Genomic DNA, 6,000 nt, shown 5'->3' with positions numbered 1-6,000 from the left:
GACACTGGGATGCAGCCTCCTTCGCTGCCTGTCCCGGAGCAGCGTCTTGCTGCCAGTCAGCAGCCCCCACACCCCACCATCGAGTGAGGGGTCCCTCCATAAACAGCCCCCACATGCACCCCAGAGGTGGCTGCACCCCAGCATCCGGTGAGGGGTCCCTCCATAAACAGCTCCCGTGCCCCACCCCAGAGGTGGCTGAATCTCAGTGTCAGGCGAGGGGTCCCTCCATAAACAGCCCCGTGCCCCGCCACAGAGGTGGCTGAATCTCAGTGTCAGGCGAGGATAAACAGTTCACTTGCCCCTCCCCAGAGGTTGCTGCATTGACCCGTGTAAACCGCTTGCAACATACTTCTGGATGCAAAGCACTAGAGATATTTCAGCAGGGACTGAAACTGTTTCACAGCTTCCCCCAGGATACTGAGCCAGTCCAGGGCTCTGGGGGAATCCTCATTAGCAGTACAGGGCATAGGACGCAGACATGCTGCTCTGTCTCACGCTTGGAAGGGTCGGCCATGCACACACCAATGTGGGGCGCGTGGCTGATCAGAGCCTGCACAGCACCCGCCTGGAGCAGCAGCCTCCGTTCGGCGCCCAGCACATCACTCAGCGCACAGCTGGGGAAGAGGTTGGGGGCGAAGATCACGGCCAGATTAGCCTCGTCCATCTTGTTCTCCTGGCACCTGTGGGTGGGGGAAGGTGAGCTGAGCAGGACACGAGGGCATGGCCAGGCCCAGGCCCATGTCGCTGGGTGTTCAAACCCAGCCGGGTCCCAAGTTCCTCCAGTCTCAGCCCCATCTGAATATCACCGCACAGCACAGCAGGGAGATCAGTCTCTGGAGAGGGCCAGGGCTGGGCTAGAGGGGGCTGTGGGTCAGGAGAGAGGGGCACCAGCAGAGCTGGGGGAGCCCAGGGCCGGGGTAGCAGGGACTGCAAGTTGGGAGTGAGGGGCACCGGCAGGGCTGGGTAGAGGGCAGGGCCAGGGTAGCAGGGGCTGTGGGTTGGGAGTGAGGAGCCCTGGCAGAGCTGGGGGGAGCCCAGGGCCAAGATAGCAGGGGCTGCGGGTTGGGAGTGAGGGGCACCAGCGCACACCCACCTAGCCGCCACATCCCGCAGGAAGGTGCAGAAGTAGCGGAGGGCGCGGGCGCTGTGGCGGGGCAGCAGGCAGCTCAGCAGCAGGGTGAGGGGGCCCCGCTCGCCCTCGGCTGGGTGCTGCTGGGCGCGGCACAAGGGGTCCTGCAGCTCGGCCGGGATCAGGGGCTCGGGCAGATGCCGCAGGAATTGCTTGAGCAGTGCTGCCAGGTCACAGGGGGCAGCTGAGTCCAGGCAGCTGTCCCCAGCCTCCAGCTGGGCCTGGAACAACAGGGCCCTGAGGAGCATGGGGAAGCAGATCTGCCACCAACACCTCAGGGGACTCACGCCCCACCCTGTGCCTCAGTTTCCCCACCCACCCGGCCGACGTCCTTCCAGGGCTGATGGGCGCTAGGAACAGGCAGAAGGTTCAGCTGCAGAGCCTGGCCCGGCCCAGCCTGTTCTCTCACCTGCTCCCTGCTGAGTGTCCCACAGGAAGCCCGTGGATCAGCCAGCCAGGCCTCACTGGGCATGGACCAGATCCACCTGCCTGACCCCTCCAGCCCTGGAGCATGTGGGTGGGTTCCCCTTTGGCTCCCCATGCTCTTTCCTGCCTGCCCCCTCCGGGAATGGAGGCCAGGGGAGGGGCTGAGCAAAGACCCCAGGTTCCCACCAGGCTGTGGGAGGGGGACAGGCTTGGAGCAGGGGCGTTACCCAGGACTCCAGCCTGGGTCTGTGGCAACATCCCTTGGATTTCATCAGCCTGTGGCAGCAGGTAACCCAGGGCACAGGGATGCTGCTGGCCTCCAGCCCCCCAAAGAGTCCCCCCAACCCCCAGTGTACAGCCATGTCCCCCCCCACCCCGCAGAGAGAAGGGAGCTTTGGAAGTGAAACTGAAGAAGGGAGAGGTTGACTTGTGTGTGTGGGGAAGCCAGGACTCTGGGGTTCTCTCCACAGTTGTCAGAGGGGAGTGGGGTCTAGTGGTTAGAGCAGGGGGCCTGGGAGCCAGGACTCCTGGGTTCTGTCCCAGCTCTGGGAGGGGAGTGGGGGCTGGTGGTTAGAGCAGGGGGGCTGGGAGCCAGGACTCCTGGGTTCTCTCCCTGGCTCTGGGAAGGCAGTGGAGGCTGGTGGGTTAGAGCAGGGGGGCTGGGAGCCAGGACTCCTGGGTTCTCTCCCTGGCTCTGGGAGGGGAGTGGGGTCTAGTGGTTAGAGCAGGGAGCATGTCTATCTGGGGACATGGGGGATGATCATCCCATCCACTGCAAATTCAACATGCTTTCCAAGCGCATCCTCCTGTGTCTGGCCCAGACCAAGCTGAACAGCCTACCACTGCTGCTGCCAGCCCCGAGCGCCTCCTCACGCTCCAGGGGTGGAGTGTTCATGGGGAGGGCTCCCATCGCCACCCACACACACACACAGAGGTGCCGGATCTCGCCCTGCCTGGAGCACAATCACTAACCACCATCAGCCACACGCCAGGGCCCTATTGCCGGCAGAGACCTAAGACCTACGTGCAAGTCAGCCTGCAACGGGGTGGGGGAGGAGGCTCGTTATCACAGATGAGCAGGGGTGGGGGGAAGCCTGCCCCCAAGGTCCTGACCCTGAGCAAGGAGGGGGCCACGTACCTTTAAGGCCTTGATGCGAGTCATGGAGCCGGATTTCCGGAACAGCCCCTCCGTGTGCAGGTGCCGCCGCAGGGCCTCGCAGATCTGCACAAGGAACCTGGGGGCACACCCGGGGGGGGTGCTAAGGAGGCAGTGGTGTGTGGGGGTTGGTGGTTCTCAGTCAACATCAGCCCCTCCCCCCTTAACCCTTTGGGGGTCTTGGGGCCAAACCTCTCCAGGCTAGTGCCCCCAGCACATCGGCCTGAGTCTGCCGAGAGCCTGAGACAATTGCCCTGGGCGGAGGGGACTGCCCCATTTACCCCTCTCTGAAACCCACTGCTCCGCAGGGGCTCTACCGACACCCCCGCAGCAGGGTCTCTCTGTAAGCAAGGGGCTGGACCCCACCATAGCTCTGCTCCGGGGAGGGGTGTCCCCCCCCAAGAGGGGGGTCTGAGGAGGAGCCCAGCCCCTCCCAACCAACCCACACCCTGTGTGGCTGCCCCTGATGCTTCAAATGAGGTGGGGCCAAGGCTACCAAACACAGGGGTGGGGCCATTGCGAACTGGGCAGGGGGCTCTGTACCCTCCCCTCCCTCCAGCCCAGCCATGAAGTTATTCGAGGTGCATTTCCTAAGATCCGGATCCAATACCGGTGCCGGCTGGTGCGAGCTCTCCCCTCGCCCCCCTCTCTGATCCAGCCCCCTACTCACCGCGGGACTCCCTCCACGCTCTCTGAGAGGGGCAGCGCGTGCAGCGGGGTCCCGAATGGGCCAGCGGGCGACGCCAGGGGAGATTTCTCCTGGCCCTGAGAGAGGAGAGAGCAGAGACAAGACTTGGCACTGGGCCGCTGCTCTGAGCTGTCCGGCTTAGGCCCCTCCCCCTGGTGCCCATCACCGCGGCCTCTGGGCATCAGACTGGAGAGCAGAGGATGGGTTCAGCGCCTGTGCGGCCAGCGTGGAAGAGCTGTGGCCAAGAGCAGGCAGCCTTCCTGCCAGCTGACCCATTGCCCTGGGGCTTAAAGAAGACTCCCCCTCAAGCTGTGGGCAGTGGAGGGCATATGAGACGCAGAGGAGCAGGTCTGATTGGAGTCAGCAGAAGGCAGCTCAGCTCATCCCAATGCCCCACAGCAAAAGCTCACACAGAGCTGAAGATAAAGGGGGCACCCTCATTCCCAGCCCCCCCACCAATATCTGTCCTCTCTGGGGAAAGCCAGTGTGGCCCTCTGGGCAGAGCTCTCAAAGGCCTCTCCCCCGGGAGGGTATCAAGGGGGGAGCTCCATGCCTGTAGGTCTAGGCAGCGGGGCAGGGCTTACAGGGGGAGAAATAGGGTCAGAGAAGCTGCTGCTGCTTTGAAGTGCAGAGCGGCACATCCGGTTGCACGCACTCGGCACCCACAACAAGGGAACTGCTGTCAGTGTGACCTGGTTACGGGGGGGCTCCCCCGGCGCTGGGCTCCCAGGATGCCCCAAGGCAGAACACAGCTGGTTCAGGGAGATGGGGGGGGGGCAGCTTGGCAAAGAGCTTCGCAGAAGGGCCCCCCCCGATTTCCATGGCAGGTGGGGAAACTGAGGCATAAAGGTGCACCCACTTTGAAACCAGAGCTGGGAATGGAACCCAGGAGTCCTGGCTCCCCTGTCCTTCTGGTTCCAACTACTAGGCCCCACTCCCTCTTCCCAAGCTGGGAGGGGAACCCAGGAGTACCGACAACTGAGTCACAAACACTCCTCCCCTGTTAATGAAACTCGCGCAGAGATGTCGCAGGACTGGCTGTGTCTACAACGGGCTCCACCCCAGCCGCAGCTGCCTGGAGGCCAGTGGGGGCCCACTGCTGCCCCACTTACAGGCGAGTCGCTCAAGGCGGGTTTCCAGCGCTTTAGCCTCACGCCAGCGCGCCTCAGGTGGCGGACAACAGCCTCTGCCAGCTCCCTTCTCTCCGGGCTCGGCATGGCTCCGGGGTCAAGGCCGAGGTGTCACATCACGCAGCCCCAGCAGCTCCCAGCATGGGCTCAAGGGACACCCCACAACTGGGCAAGGAGGAAAGGGAACAACTTAGCCTGGTTCTGTCCCAGCACCCAACACAGCCTCCCTGTTTCATTTTTAAATGGAGACACACACCCCCTTGGATTCATCCAACTACAGCTTTGCAAGATACCTGGCTAACAGGCACAATCCCCTTTACTCTGCCCTCAGTCTCAGCCTGTCCCCTCACCAGCCAGTCCCCACCCCGAATCCTGGCCATTCCTTTCCTCCCAGGTCTCTCCAGGTTTGGGTGCCCCCAGTCCAACCCTGTCACCCCCTCTAATCTGTAGCCCACCCCCAGCCTTTCACCCACCCCCCCAAGAAGCAGGGAAAACATCTGCTGGTCCCAGGTGCTCCCCCCACCTGCAGCCCACGGGGAGACCCACTGGAGAAAGGAAAGGAGGCACCCTTTGATCTCTTTATAAATTCTCCTGTTGGGGGGGGGGAGGTGGTGCTCGTTAGCTGCACCTTTTCCAGGTGCTGGCTGATACGCTAACGAGTCAATTTGTGTGTGGACCTTTCTCCCTTTGAATTTGCAGCAGCGTCTCAAAATACTCCCCCCGCACAGATCAATCCCCCCCCCCCCCGCAATTAACCCTTTCCAGGTGCTTCGGTCGTTAAAGCTGAATCTAGAGAAGTCACAGTCCTGCCATGGACCAGCCCCTCCCCTACCCTCCCCAGTCAGTGCTAATTAAGAGCAAAGGGTTGGACTTAACCAATTATCGGCCCCAGCTCTGAGAGGATCTGTAACAATCTCCAAGACCCATGTATTGTCCCACCTCTTGGGGGGTTTTCCACCCCCCTCCCCTGCAGCCATTCAGCGATGCTGCTGGGTAACTGGATCCCCCAAACTGGGGTTAAATTGTCTGTTCCAGCCCTGACCTGCCCCTGCTCCACAGTCTGTCTGGCTCGAGCCTGGGTGCAGAGTTTCCAAGGGGACTGGCACCGGCGTAGCCGTGGGCCTTTCTATCAGCCTTCTGTGTTCCTGAGGGAGAGGGGATCATGGTTTCAAACATCTCTTTGCCACTAGGGTGTTCAGAAAATTCTTCCTGGACAGTCAGCTGAAATCCCCTCATCACGTGAATCCGGGAGCTGGGGCTTTAAGAAAAGCCCTGGATCTCACACGACCTGCCAACGCTGTGGTTAGATCCTACAGTAGCGAGGCACCTAACTCCCACAGGCATCTCAATATCTTCGAGGATCAGGGCTTAGCCCTGTGGGGCAGGAACTGGCTTTCTGGTCTGTGTTTGTACAGGGCCTGGCGCAACCTGGGGGCTACCATAATACACTGGATAGCAAATAAACTGTACA

This window comes from Chelonoidis abingdonii, chromosome 11 (assembly GCF_003597395.2).
Source record: "Chelonoidis abingdonii isolate Lonesome George chromosome 11, CheloAbing_2.0, whole genome shotgun sequence".
Lineage (NCBI taxonomy): Eukaryota > Metazoa > Chordata > Testudines > Testudinidae > Chelonoidis > Chelonoidis abingdonii.
This window is presented reverse-complemented; position numbering follows the sequence as displayed.